The sequence below is a fragment of the Aythya ferina genome (assembly GCF_964211825.1).
Source record: "Aythya ferina genome assembly, chromosome: 5".
Classification (NCBI taxonomy): domain Eukaryota; kingdom Metazoa; phylum Chordata; class Aves; order Anseriformes; family Anatidae; genus Aythya; species Aythya ferina.
Window position 1 is genome coordinate 47,626,827 of NC_140301.1, and position 15,309 is coordinate 47,642,135.

Consider the following 15,309-nt stretch of genomic DNA (forward strand, 5'->3'; position numbering starts at 1 on the left):
TCACTTCCCTCCAACTTAGCCTGCTTCCTGGATGTCACATCCTACCAAAACCTTGCCTTGCCTCCTCTTCTCAAAGCTTCCTCTTCCTCCTCATCCTTTTTTTCTGACTTTTCTTTTTGGTTCTCTCCCCCAAAACAACCAGCCTTAGACTTTTCCAGCTGCTAAGCTCTGCAGGTGCCAGCTACCTAGAAATCACAGACCTTCCTAAGGATTAAAATCCAATTTAGCTTTCAAGATAACTATTAAGATAGTTGAGCTTTTTAAATAAAATTCTGTTTCCTTGTGGAAAAAATTAACATCATGCAGGACATCAACATTTGTCTAGGAAATTTCTTCGTGGTATTTTTACTGATAATGAATGCCATCTCTTAATAATCCCCCAGCTCCTCTTTAGAGACAATTATTATAAAAACAGATCTTCCTAATGAAGATAGAGTTACCGAGTCCAGAAGTTTTAAATCACTAATCAGGATGGCTGTGAGACTCCATGCAGCAATTAGTTCTAAAACCAGCTCAGATGAAGTTGGATCGCTTTACAAAAGGGATGCTACCGCACGGTGATTGTGTGCCTACATCCGTGCAGCCCTCATTTCCTTGGTCCTGATTAAGTCACATGCAGTGCGTGCATTGACATGCGTGTGTCATGTAGGCACAAAAGGACTAATAACACATTAAAACCTTGTCAGAGAAATTCAGACAGCCAGAGCCCCACGTGCACTGGCATACTGCAAGAAACGCCACAAGGAACAAGTGGGGGTATGCACGGGCAGTGAGATAAATGGGAAAAAAACGTGTTCTGCACCAAAAAAAACTTTGTGGCTGTAAATATGAGAGTTGCTGGCCTTCACCTGGTTCTCCTGTACGTGCAGAATGACAGCCTGGGTGTGAGGAGCTTGCTCCGTAGCGGTGTCACCCCATGAAATGACTTCTGCACATCTTGGAAGCACGCAGTGGAAGGTCAGTACCTTCCTCCAGGAATCTCATCGCACCGTAACAGACAACGTTCACCACAATGCTAGAAACAGGTTATAAGAATTTGGAAGAGCAATTGTAAACTCCTGAGCTGGGCAAATGAGCGAGGCCACAGTCCCTCACCTGACACCCTGCAGCTCCCACAGCCCTTGGTTCAGGCCGAGGGCTGCTGCCTCCTTACAGGACAGGGCTCTAAACAAACGAGCGCCATTAAATCACGGATAATGCCTCTGAACATATGCATTGTTCATGTATTTAACAAGCACAGTTTAGCTTTAATTATTTATGATAACACTTCAGAAGAAACTAGTAAACACAGCGCAGTATATTCTACAAAAGCAGTAAAGCCTTTGCTGTGGGAGACTGCTCGGTGGCTTTGTAAATGCTTCATCAAATTAGGAAATGGAGGTTGTAATTGACTGAAAATCCTCTCACCTCAGCTACCTGAAAAGGAGCTGAGGAGGAACAGATGAACAGAGGCCATGGTCCACCTGAGGCAGGCGGTGTGGGATCACACTGTCCCCCAAAAGCGCTGCAGCACCGTGCAGGAGCAGACCAACAGCCTCCTGAGGTCCCGCCAGAGGCAGCAATTCCTTACCATGGCTGGAAGGAGCTGCTGGGGAGCACAGAAGAAGGAAAGGGGCTCATAGAAGAAAAAAGAGAGAGAGAAGTCATGGGAAGAGGGACAGGAGCACAAACAGGGTGTTGTTGCATCTCTGCCACCGTCCCTACAGCCCTCTGGCTGCGGCAGCACCAAGCACTTGCTTCTGCTGCTCTGAACTTCGGTTATCCAGCAAAAAAAACAGGACCTTCATTAGAAGAGAACACAAGTTAGTTTGTACCAGAGGAGAGATCTGAGTCATGCCACTAAGCTAATAATAATCTCAGCACTTCTTTTCAATAAGGCCACCACTCCAGCACACCTCTTGCTATTAATGGTTTCTTTCCATTAACCTATGGCTGCAGCACTTGTGCTTCTTCACTTGGCTACGGGGGGCTGGCAATTGCTGACAGCCCTTCTGCAGCCGCAGTCTGGCCAGGAGGCACTGGCAGAGGAGGGCAGGGGGCTACAGCTGCTGCTGCAACGTGATGCACCTCTCCAGGCTTTCACCATCCTCCCAAATGCAGCTCTCTGGAAAGGAAACAGAGCTTTCCTGGCTATCCCCCTCCTGGTTACCAAAGCCCTTTTCCCCAGCACGTGTGACTCACAGTCACTGCGTTCACTGATCACTTGAAATTTCAGTGGAAAATGCCGACCACTCCAGCAGAAGGGCTGTGCCAACGCTGAGGGCCAATTCCCATTGCACAGCCACCTGTTACGTCCATCGGGTATGCTGCAATCTCTTAGTCTGGGTTAGTGCATCCAAGGGGGGAAAACAGAATGGCTTGGGGTGGTGATATTCCAAAGCTCTGATCTGTACCTTCTTGAGACAAGGGCAGTGTGTAAATAATGTGTGTTGTCTACCAAAATCCAAAAATATCTGCTAATAAAGATCGCCACCCCGAGCACTGCCAGGCAGTTTCAGGACACTTGTCCTGTGTGTGTGCTAAGCCACTGTGCACGGATCTTTGGTGAGCAGAAGAACCGCCTGTCAGCAGGAGCTGCCACCTTCCTGCAAACTGCCCTGCCCCACAGACAGACAGAAGGACCGTGCAAACCCCTCACCGACGGCCACGTGCGAGCGCAGTGATGTCCGAGTCTCATGCCAATTTGGGATTGTTATTCACTAGGGAAACCTGAAACTAAGTTTAGCTCTTATCTGGAATCAATTCTTTTGCCCTCACTCTATAAAAGTCAGGCCTCTTCCCTAATGAAAAAGGTGATATTCACTCCGGCTTTGCCTTTTCTGTGTTTCGACTTAAGATATCACTGGCTGTGTTTAATAGTTTCGCTCCTGCAGAGCAACCTTCTGAAAAGGTCAAAACAAAACACTAGGAGCCAAATTCATCGCTGGTACAACTCCATTGACTTCAGCAGCATTACACCTGGGATAGATTCAGCCATAACTGCTTCCATTAAGGTAAGTGGAAAAGAAGTGTACTTGCTGTCTTAACTTTACTTTTCAATTGATCTGTTCTGTTCTACTCTGTATGTCTCGTTGCAATCAATAGGAATATATCTATTAGAGAAAGTTACAGCAGAAAACATCTAAATAGCTTTTAAAAAAACCCTTGGCTTCTCAGTTTATAATGAATGTCAGGGAGATGAGAAGGCAGCAGACATTCAGTGAGCACTGAAGTGCTTTATCTTTTGAAAGCGGACAGCTGTAAGAAGCTACCGTAAATATTTTTCTGTATAAGCTACATCATAGCAAACAGAGATCTTTCTTACAGATCTGGTCTTGATAGGAGACATGAGCTGCCATTCCTGAGCAACAATGGCAAATATAGCTCAGATATTACAGGAACGGATGCTGCAAACACCTAAAATGGAGTAGGTTGGGGAAAACAAACTTCTCTGGGATTGCAGTCATGTTCATCGTGTTCTGCTCTGCACCACAGCAGCCATGCCAACAGACTCCTTCTCCAAGGCAGAGGCAAGATTGTGGCAATCTTACTGGTATTTCAAGTGCTTATTTTCTTTTCTGACCTTGTAACGCTTCTTGCTTCAGATCTTCTCTGTCTGCCATCAAGGCACCCTGCCACCACACCAGCGTCCATTTCTCTGGCTGAAACACCACCCAAAGAACCACTAACTGAGCAATACTTAACAAGTGATCTCAGAAGAATACCGCAGATCAATCTTCTGGATCAGCTTTAGTCACTGAGGATATCTGTCATGAAATGAGATGATGCTACCAGACCAGCCAGCTCCCAGAACTGCAGTCCTGTGGCTCTTGTCATTTTTACTGTTTACTGACAGAAGGGCTCACCTGTTGCTGGAATGTGACCATGCTCACCTACAGCCACAGCACTCTTGTTCAAACACGGCTGCAATAAAGCCAGGCACTGCTTGAGGTGCTCTATGTGCCCAGAGGATCAGGCACCAATGTTACGTCCACGTCCCACCTCTTCCACAGCATCGGGGCTGCAGTACCCTCTGTCCCTCCCTGGCAGTCACGCCTCCTCGTAGGCTGCATGATGAAACCCAGCAGGATTACACCAGCTCTGACAATTACACGGACCCCTCGCCATTGATCTCACACCAGCTCAGTCAGCTCCAGTGACCAGGTCTCAGGTGCTAATGGCCACCACCGAAAGGCTGCTCTTAATGCACAATCAGTCAAGGGAGAAGCAATCATTTGACAGGATGCTGCTGTATTGATTCCGTTTGCATCGCTGAAACGCTGCACCATAAGGGATGAGGTGTTCACGGCCAGCATGCTACACTGGCCCTGTAAAACGCTGTGAAGATGTAAATCATGAGGACAGGAGGATTTGGAAAAGGCCTTTTTCTGCTCTTCATATTTGCTTGCTCTTCATTTAAACTGAGTATCATTCACTTTACCTCATGTGCTCTGAGTAGCTACGCAGCTGAGAGTAACTCGGTTTTCCCACCACAATCAACAAAGCCTTCTTCCCTTCATCTCCCCACTCCTCTCATTGCTTTGTGGCCACTTCAGTGTCAAACCTGCTTGTCCCTGCAATACGCCAACGCTCCTAATGCAATTTGCAGCCTACTCGGAGAGCGCCTCCTTGAAAATAATGTTAATCAGCATAATTTCTCCTCTTCCTTTAAGGAGCTCTTGATTGGGTGCTTTCAATCAGCTGTTGGCCAGAGTTACCTCAGGATTTCTGAGGTTCTCATGGTGAAACGGGACAACGCCACTGAGCAGGCTGGGAGCATGCTTGATGCATCACGCTGATCTCAAGGAGGGCCTATGAAACTCTCATTTGTCAGGTTTCATTACATTCGATAATGACTGGAATTTTCCTGAAGCGTGTTGCTCACTAGAAAATTATCTCCCAGAGTTTTGCTCCCCACTTTGTCTAACGCTGCCTTCAGAACAACCGAGGGCATCTACTTCTCCCCTGCCACTGCTCAGAGGAGGCCCGCGAAAGAGGGGTTAAGAGTTCACTGCCAAATGTATTTATCTCAAAAGCAAGTATAATTCTTTTGCAAACAGCTAAGTGTCAGTGCAAAGCCGAGCTGATTCAGGGTAATAAAAGCACTTCTGTAAAGCTTTTAGGTGACACTATATCCCTTGCAAGCTTTCTCCATCCTTGCTTCTACTTTATCATCCAATGCCATCATTACCTTGACCAATCTGCACATTATTTCCTTTCCAAATGGATCGATTTCAAAACAGCTCATCTGCTAATGCTCAGCACAGGTTTGGGTGATTCTCCTATTGTTTCAATTATTTCTTTGAGGAAAATTCGATCCCGTTAAGCAAACAAAGCTTTTATCTTGGCTAAAGACGGCCAAGCTACAGTCACTGCTGACCAACCAAGAGCTTCTTCTGAAATCCTGCCAGCAGCTGCAGCACCCTTGGGTGGCACATGTGTACTGGTTCAGTTCATGACACCTCACAGACATCAGCCATACCCTGCACATTAAATAGGTGATCTACTGACACAACTGAGTGCTGGATGTTTCTGAAGGAAGATGTGCAACCTCAGTAAATGACACAGTGATCCCCCTGTTTTTGGCCTGCCGTGGCAAAGGGAGGGCTTCCCAAAGACACTAGGGAGCAAAGGGAACAGTACATGTGGCTTCGACTCAATTTCCAGGGCCTCTTGTTTATGCAGTTAATTCCAACTGATCTGAAAGGCAGAACCACAGGAATCAACATTTGAACACGAGCCTGCTGTACTTTCTCTGATGCCTTCAGAGATTTGGCCTGGCAGTCCATAAGTAACACAGTGTGCAGATCAGAAAGCCCCAGGCAAAAAGAGAGTGGTCACAAAGGAACAAATAGAGCAAAACAAACCATCTTCCGGCTGCAGCTTGTGGAGCAGGTCTGCTGTCCCCTTCCACCTCCTCGCTCTGAGATAACAGGGCCCATTTAAGCAAGCAGGGACCACAGAGCAGCTCCATCCATGACAGTTTGAGGCACTACACAACGAATGAGCGCAAAGTGATTTGATTATCAATGTCCACCATTCAATTTTAAACACTACCACCATCTCCCAGGATCATTTTGGGTAAAGTGTTGCCAGCCACACTACAGGAGGGTTTTTACCAGGGTCTGCCTTTCACACAGTCTAATGCAATGTCATCAGAAGAGCATCATCTTGGCCAGACTCTCACCTGCAGATACATCCCACTGGCATTTATATAATTTTTCTAACCTCATTCTGACTTTCATGAACAGCCCATGAAAACGGTTTGTAAGCATGAGACCAGAGAGTTACTTTTCATTACAGCCCTTAAAACATCACTCTGGTCTCCACAAACCATCCTGTCGCCACCACCGAGTGCCCAGCAGCGGCTGCAGCTTTCTTACACTGGGAGGTTAGCTCTGGTCTGCAACAAACTGGGAGGAACTGGGCTCTGCAAAGATGCTGCCTCAACCCCAATCAGACAACAGAGTGCTATTTTACTTTAATCCCCCTAGGATCCCAACAGACACAATTTTGCACACACAGATTTTTCAGTTTTTACTTATCTTCACAGGGTGCTCACCTGAATTGACTTTCGGAGTGGCTGATTTCCCCAGGAGAGCAGCTGCTGGGGACTGGGAAACCTGCCCTGTTCAAAGCAAGGGATTCAAACGCCTCTTAAACTTGTAAAGGACTGGATGCAAACTTTGTGGCTCAGCCCATCACCAGGTACCTACAGACACTTTGGCATGCTAAAGCAAATACAGCAAATAACCCTATTATTTCTACACACCATTCTCCGTCCTGATTTGAAAGAGCTTTTCAGTGAAAGATGCTTTGCATTATGCCGAATGCAGAAACAGTTCCTTGTCCTGCAGCACCTTGTTGAAGTGCTTCAGATGGGCCTTAGTCTTCTCTGCTTCAGGCTGATGTGTGCACACTTTTAGGAGCAAGTGGCAGACTTAAGCCTTCATTGATGCAAAAGTCAATTTCTCGTTCATTGCTTTCACATGCATGAGCATAGCAAGAACCAGAACATTTCTGAAATATCCCTGTTGGTCACATTTGTGACCCGGCCACTTGGGAAATTCAAGCCACTCTGAATGATGGTCATCAGCATCAGCCAGCTCAGACCACGTGCAGGGTGGTGTTTCACTGGTAGGATATCAGAGGTAGCAGGACGTCTCAAATTGGCATATTGGTTTCACTTTGCTAGACATAAGGGATCAAAGTCATCGCTGGCATAACTCCATAACCTTCAACAGACGGGATGTATTTGGCCCCATATGCCTGTAGCAGCTGGGGACTGCAATTGTTTTTCTCTTTTCATCCATGTTTTGAGGATACACAGCCTGGTTTCCTGCTCGCAAAGCAACTTGAAGTTTTTCCCTATACAAGATGTAAGCAAACAATCAGAATTATCATACATGGCCCTGCTATGACTGTTGTGGTCATCTGTGGCACATATCTGAATTTTAAATTAAACGCATGCTCTAAATAGCCTGTAGAATAATCTCCAGCTTGACTCTATCAGACACACAGCAATCTGTTCAGCTGGCCTTCCTGCTTACCAACCATGGCATCAGACTCCATTTTGAATGTACAATTATGTTTCCTTTATGTAGCATCTCCTACCGCCTATTGTATTCATATAGAGAGAAGCAGCTCATAAATACCATTTCATATTCCAAACAATTCGCTATAGGCAACTACACCATTACTTTGTTCAAATACATTTACATAAATCAGTATTAGAATGTTTTATCTTAGCAACTTTATTTTGTTCCCAGAGCACAAATTAAATGCATGCTTAAAGCAGAGTATTTTAGCAGCAGCTATTCGTGAGCTGTTTATGAGACAGGATTAGACGCTTCCATCTATTTTTTTCATTCCAAATGTAATTTCTGTAGCTTTCTCTGTACATTTAGAAACCACACATCTAATTTGCAGGGGTTTTCCTTGAAGTGCACAGCAGAATAGATGACTGTGCCACAATCTGTTCGTGCATCAGCCCGTGCTTCCCTTGACTCACTCCGCATTCTGCTCTGAACACTTCTTGGGAAAGGCCAGGAACAACAGTGAGATCCACTCGCTGCTTGACATGATTATACCACAAGCAAACTGTTGTTGTTAACCAAAATTTGCAAATAGTCACTGGAAGATAAATCTATTTCAAGTAAATATTTCCCTGCTTAGATTAATTGAGCAGAGCTAGTCCTCACTAGCTCAGATTTACAGACCTGCACCCACCGATACATCTTGGAACGAGACACGCTGTTCTTGCATTATTCAATTACAAACGTGTACATCCTAATTGTGCTTGGCTCACGCACCGCAATGAGTGACACTGGGGATAAAACCAGGGGCTGGTTACCCAGTTACTATCGCCCCAGCCATGCTCCGGCACCTGGCCAGGCCTGAAGGTACGATGGCCCATGGCTACCCGTGCCTTGTGATGGGCTCGCCAGTGTTATCCATGGGGCCTGGAGCACAGCATGCACCCGGCAGCTCCCAGCACTACAACTTATGTCCCATTGCAGGCGCCTCTGGTACACCTCAGCTGCTGGCCGGCCACTTACAGATCAGTTTAAACGCAGCAGAAGCAGGGACAAAGCTGAGAAGGCTGGAGTAAGGTTCAATGCAAACACCAGCTGCAGCACGGTGCTTCACCTCTGTCTTGATCTCAAAGATAACCGGGAGTTGTGCAACCGGCAGTGACAGCTGGGTCAGGCCAAGGGTGGGGAAGAGGAGCAGGCCAGAGGATCAGAGTCACAGAACCACAGAATATCCCAGGTTGGAAGGGACCCACAAGGATCATCGAGTCCAGCTCCTGGCTCCACACAGGTCTACCCAGAAATTCAGACCATATGACTAAGAGCACAGTCCAAACACTTCTTAAACTCTGGCAAGCTTGGTGCAGTGACTGCATCCCTGGGGAGCCTGTTCCAATGTGTGACAACCCTCTCAGTGAAGACCCTCTTCCTGATGTCCAGCCTGAACTTCCCCTGTCACAGCTTGACACCATTCCCTTGGGTCCTGTCACTGGTCACTAAAGAGAACAGATCAGTGCCTGCCCCTCCACTGCCCCTCGTGAGGAAGCTGTAGGCAACGATGAGGTCTCCTCTCAGCCTCCCCTTTTCCAGGCTGAACAGGCCTAGTGAACAGGCCATCTTTGTAGCCCTTCTCTGGACACTCTCCAACAGTTTCACATCCTTTTTGTACAGTGGTGCCCAGAACTGCACACAGTACCCGAGGATGCTCACTTGCAGACTCTCCTAACTCCGTGCCAGTGCTGCTTGGTGTGAGGGCTGGGTGGTGACAGCACGGAAAAGCTCCTGCAGGCCCCTGCCTTCCCCATTCCTGAGCATTCCCAGCCCCCAGCACTTCATTCACAGAAGATGGCCCAAATCAAATCTCTTCGTCTATGCCTAATTTAAGGGTACTGCATAACTGCATAGGCCTGACCAGACCTCTTCCGAAACCAGCATGTCGTTGAAAATTGCTTCAGCTGCAGAGACTTTCCACCCCACAGCCACGGCGATACCACGTGAATAGCAAGTAACTGAGTGCTAGCAGCCCAGCGAAGCTTCAGTAACACAGCCATAGAAGATGGCCATAATTTATCATCTCTGCGGTAGTTTAATCCCAGATGCACCATTTGCTAATTTATTTCCATATGTACCTGGCAGACAGATTAATCAGCCATCTCTCTCTGAAACCTAGATTGCACTTTATCCCTTTAGTAAGCAAGAGAAAACAAATGTATGCAGCAAAACAAGAGCCCCTTGCAGGGGATCTTTGTCAACCTTTATGGCTTGCGGTTTTCTTTTTTGGCTTAACAATGGCTTTTCAAGAGCGTCCCACCCACATTTGCTTTCACACCAGTGCATTTCTCCACCTTTTGGAAGTGTCTAATGCTCGTGAGAAGGAAGGCAGATGGAGGGAGGGGATGCCCCTACTACTTCTGGGGTCAGTCAGGGAGCACGAGGTGCTATAAGGGAAGGGGCAGCAGCCAGGGGCCATCCCCAAGTCCAACTGCAGCTCCTCTGGTTGTTCCTCTGTGCCGTAGTTTGCAGACTTGCAATACTGAGATAATAATATTTTACAAAACATTTTGAGCTCTACTGATCATCTGAGCTAATTACTATTATCAGCAGTAATGTGCTTCCGATGCACTTAGCCCTTCTTCTGGAAAACTCCGCGTATCCCTGGGAAGGGGCCGCACCAGCCGGAGCCGAGCAGCTGCTACCACTTCAGTGGTGCCAGTGGTAATAAAAACAGCGTCACTTCTGTGCCTGGTGCCCTTTAAGGATCTGTTTGCAATCCACTCTTTATTTTGATTATACGACATTATCTGCATTAAACATAATTAGCCATATTATAGCATTTGCCAGTCTAAGTGTAGTCACTGCACAAGGCCGGGTGGAGCTGAATGAGCATGGCACAGTCTAAAACTGAACGGGAAGAAGTAGCTGGAGTCAGTGCAGCCCCTGGAGGGGACATGGCCTCGGGCACCTCCTGGCCGCAGACTTTTTGTGTGAAGCGTGTCCTTTGCATAATCACGCCGTGACTCCGCTCCCCGTGACACAGCCTTAGCGGGGACACGCAAGACGTCACTATTAAAACACGGAGAGGTAACAAAATGATTGCTGAATTCGAAATGATTTATGAACTTCAGTATCCTCATAACAGTTACAAGAATCCAAATACATAAATATTTGGATACGCCACCGACAGATGGTGCATACCGGAATAATCATACAGAATATGTCACTTTTCAGAACGTGCTTACTCCAGAGCTGGCATGTTTCAGGGGCTTTCTGCTACTAAAATAAGCACCTTGTATTTGACTCTCCAAAAACATATTTTCACAAATACACTGGTGTCTTTTGATAGAAAAGCTACTGCTTTGTCACCATACACACGCCATACCCAAAGAGCTGTGTGCCGCATCTGGCTTCCTTTGCTGTGCCTGCCAGTTGGTCCCAAACATAGCAGCCACGCTCCTCATTAAACTCAGCTTTTCAGTCTCAGTGACAGCCTCTTGCTGAAGCATATCTGTAGTTTGGATTTGATCCACAAGTTACCTGCGATACCAACTTCTGTGTTCGCAAAATCAGAAAGAACAAGCTAGCTTCTTTTACCTCTGTTCCTCCTTCAACAAGTGTGAAAAAAAAAAACAGGGCTGAAGAGAACACTGGTCCATTTTACTTCAAAGCCAGTGCCAAAACAACACGTGCTGTAAGCTCACGTGGGCTGGAAGAAAAATTGTCAGCAAAAACACCATTATGATACAGCCTTCCTTGGGACAGGCAGGGGATTTCTGAGCTTGCTGGAAGGCACCCAAGTGAGCACGGCCATGAGACAGGAGACACGACCCTTGTCTCACAGGTGAGACACTGGTTCTGTTTACACTGACAGCAACCACCCATCTCTTACCCACACAATTGAAAATTATGTTTGTTAATTAATAATGATTACATCAATTACAGTGGAAAAATGCACCGATTTGTGTCAGGCGGTCAGTGAAGCGGTACCAAAAGCAATGTCCCTGGCAGCTGCTCGTTCATCCCCACACCCAGGACAGCGGGAAGGGGGACACTGTGCAGTCACCCCGCAGGGTTATTACCCACCAGCACCCTCCACCCACCATAGGAGAGGGCATCCTGGAGGACATCGCCCTTGGTGATGGTCCTGGGAGGTTTCCTGAGGGGCCCATCCTTCCCTCAGCGAGTTCCCAGTGCACCAGCTCTGGTCCTCTCTGCAAGTGACAGCACACTGCTGGGGAGCTGCTTACGGCGTGCCACGTACCGAGCTGCCTTAGCTGCTGGTAAACAGACAAATTGAAAAGATTAATAGGCACTCGTTTGTTTTGTTACACTCTCTCCCATTTTCCCAGACAATCAAATTGGTAAATTAGAGGCATAATTTTCCACCAATTAATACCAGATGTGACACATTTTTGACATTAAAATACTAAATATAAAGGAACTGTCAAATACTTCATATCCCTAATGCATTGTCTGAATGAGCAAGCTGAAATCCTCGCACCTCAGACCTACACTGACATGCAGACACAAAGGATGCTAATGTTTCCTATCACTACACATCCGCACGTTGAGCACTGACTCTTCTTCAGTCACCAGTGCCTTTCCCAAATGTGTATCATCTACAAAGCCCAAGCCCTGGAGCAATATTTATGCCTGTAATTCAGTATAGAATGTACCGTCATAACATAAAGGTAGATGCCAATAAAAAGTAATAGAAAAAGTCAAAGACAAACCAGGGTCACCACATGTTTTCAGCGCAGCTTGGGAAAACGATAGTTACAAAAGCTTTTAGGAAAGAAAATGGAATCTGAAATCTCAATCTGGCTGCATGTATAATCAGCTGACCTGGTGCTTCTCTTTTGCAACCATTTCTGCATTAAGACATCAAAGCGCTAGTGACTGCACGGTCTGTAGCGTGCTAAGATCCAGCAGCCTGTAAGACTGCGTGAAAACAGTTATTTGCAGTCTCTGTGTAATAAAGAGCCAGGTCCTATGGGTGGCTGAACACATCCTTAAGATATTACCGGAAAGTTTCTTCACCCCTCTTTACTCCTTCACATTTTAGCACATTTGACCACACTGAGGGAACCTGCCTGGCACAGCACGTCCTGCACCCAAGCCCTGTGCTCCCCTGCAGGCTGCCCACCTCCTGCAGGTGCTGGTGTCCACAAACATGGCACCTGGGGGGACAGCAGCAGTGCCACAGCACCCCTCTGCCTCATGTGGCATGCTCCTGTCCCCAGCACTGTTGGGTGACCTGCTCGAGGCCTGCAGCAGCCCAGTGCTTCCTCCCTGGCAGTGAAACAGCCCCAAGCAGTGAGGCTGGCCCTGCAAGGACCTCTCTGCCCACCCTGGGCAGCTGCTGAGCTCACCTACACCTTGCTGGGCTGCCTGCAAACTGCAGCCATAGCACCTGAAGCAGCACGACCCTCTACCCTCATCCTAGCATAAAGAGCCTACAGCAGGTGTTGCAGCAGGTGCCCCTGCCTGTACAGTCTGCCAGCTCTGCATCAGCAGCAGGTTTGGGGCACAGAGAACACTGACCAGTAGCTCCCTCTCCCCTCAGTTATTGCCATACCCCTTTTTCCATATAGGCCCAGATGGAGGGGATTTTTGGCGAAGGCTGAAGGTGCCTTTGCAAAGCAGGAGGTATCCCTGCCCTCCAGCAAACCTCCCTGTGAATCCTCCCCACGGGTGCCGCGGAGCTGAACTGGTACCGCACGGCCCGTTACCAGCATCACACAGCACCCCTCCATCAGCTCTCTGCCACAAACTCCAGTGCCGCTCCCCAAATTCACCAGGTGGCCATTGCCGCAGGTTTCACCACAAGAAAGGGGAGTGGACAAGGAGGATGCCTGGAAAACAGGAAGCTTTTCCCATCAGTGGCTGCTTTCTGACATGGGACACGTGCCCCAGCAGGCAGAACCCCACCGTAACTACCCCCACAGGCAAAGGCATTTAGGGAAAACGTGCCTGGGAGGAAGGCGCCCTCCCTCTTGTGTCTTGTCACGCACACAGGGAACGTGCTCCGCAGCCAGGACCACATCCCGTGCCTTGCCAGTACAGACAGGTACCTGGCGCATCTTCCAGCGGCCAGACTCACCTCATCAAACCTCTTACTCATGGGAAGCTGCCACAGACATCAGCAGAAGCTTTCTCCTGATTAGAAGTCAAAGGCTGTGCTGCCTTCTGACCCAAATTAACTGTCTCCATCAGGATTAACTGTCTCCATCAGCTCTCCAAAACCTGCAGGGGCACCCAGCCACAGCAGGAAGGAGCTGGACCAAGAAGGGGCTCAGCCACGCCTGCAGCAACACCCGAGGAGCCTGCAGCAGAAGGGTCCCCAGGGTCCTGGACCCAAAGCGAGGGCCAAGTGGCAGGTGGGAAGAGCTGATGGGGCCTTCCCTGCTGGAGCTAGGACGTTTGTGGTGGGATGAAATCCAGCCTGAGGCTGCAGAGCAGCTACTAAGCCTGCCCCAGCCCCTGCCCAGGCTCTTTGCTGGGAGAGATGTGAGAAGGGGGCACAGAGCAGGGTCGGAGCCCAGGCAGAAATATCTCCCTTTCAGTCCTTTCCCACAGAAGAGCGGCGGGGGGCAGAGGGGAATGGACTTTAAATGGCTTTGCAAGAGGAGCCTAGATGAAAGCAAATCAGCTACAACTGAGAAAATCCAATCTACTTAACTGTCCTGCACAGAACTAATTTTGCCCAGTGCAGCTGTGACCTTCGCGAGCATCAGGTCGGCAGCAGCCTCACTATCTCCAAAGGAAGGTGGAAGATAGCATCCCTTAGCCGGCCACCACCATGTCAGGGAGAAAAGAGCCCTTTTTATACACTGTGGTCTCTGGATCAAGAGGAATGTTACTGAAAGATTACACTGCAAATCTAATCCCCTATCCCTAATGCTCAACAATCTGATACATGAACTTGCCTTTCATCAAAGAGGCCGGCAATTGCGGCATTAGGCAACTCGAGCAATGGGCAGGGAATGAGGCTGTCAGCTTTATCAGCTGGCTCAGGCACAGGTGAATGGTCACACCAGCTCCTCCCGATGAGGAGTCCTTACACGTGTGTTTACCCAGCTACAGGTTTAAAAAGGGTCTAATGTTTTCCACACTGCTGGTATGAATGCTCTCCTGACCATCCCGACTCCTCTCTAAGTACTTGCAGACTGCCCATTGAGGTGGTATCTGACAGCTTTCAGTCTTTAATGCTTTTACGTTCAAAACCTCACTGACTTTCAGCAACCTTCATTCACTCCTCCCAGAAAGGGGAGCAGCAGGCGAGCCACCTACAAAGAGTCACATCCACTAACCTCGGCTACCCAAGGGCAGGCACATAGCACAGGTACATGTCCAGGTCCCACCCACACAATGCAAAGGAGCAAACGGTCCAAGGGACGATCGCCAGGACGTACTGGTCCATCGGTGCAGCTCAGCTGGTGACTTGTTACTAACACAGGTTACTGGAGCTACCCCTGCATCTTCAAATAAGCACCATGCTGTGGAGCAGGGGACAAGATTCATATTTCTCATCTCAACAAATGAAAAAAAAACAAAACAACATCTTACTTTCATAGCCTTAAATTGGAAATAACCTTATCACAAGCCAATATATAAACACTGCTTTGAAATCAGAATCAAGTCCATAAGCCACAAGAAATTGTTTAAAAGTACTCAGAGCACATGGGCTAGAAAAAGTGTTCTATGTCTATGTCTTCCCTAGAGAAGTGACCTCGGAGAGCACAAAAACTGCCTCGGTTTTCAGCCAGCAAAAACAGGTATCTTCTGTGAATGACATCTG

The 15,309-nt window shown here is 47.9% G+C and overlaps 1 protein-coding gene across 1 annotated transcript in view; it reads right to left on the reverse strand.

Moving 5' to 3' along the window:
- Positions 1 to 10,608: 10,608 nt before the first annotated feature.
- EFCAB11 (EF-hand calcium binding domain 11) overlaps positions 10,609 to 15,309 on the reverse strand; it is a 152,420-nt gene continuing 147,719 nt past the window's right edge. Inside the window, exon 11 of the mRNA XM_084522743.1 lies at positions 10,609 to 11,782. The gene's annotated coding sequence lies outside the window, so the exon portion shown is untranslated. The remainder of the gene's footprint in view (positions 11,783 to 15,309) is intronic.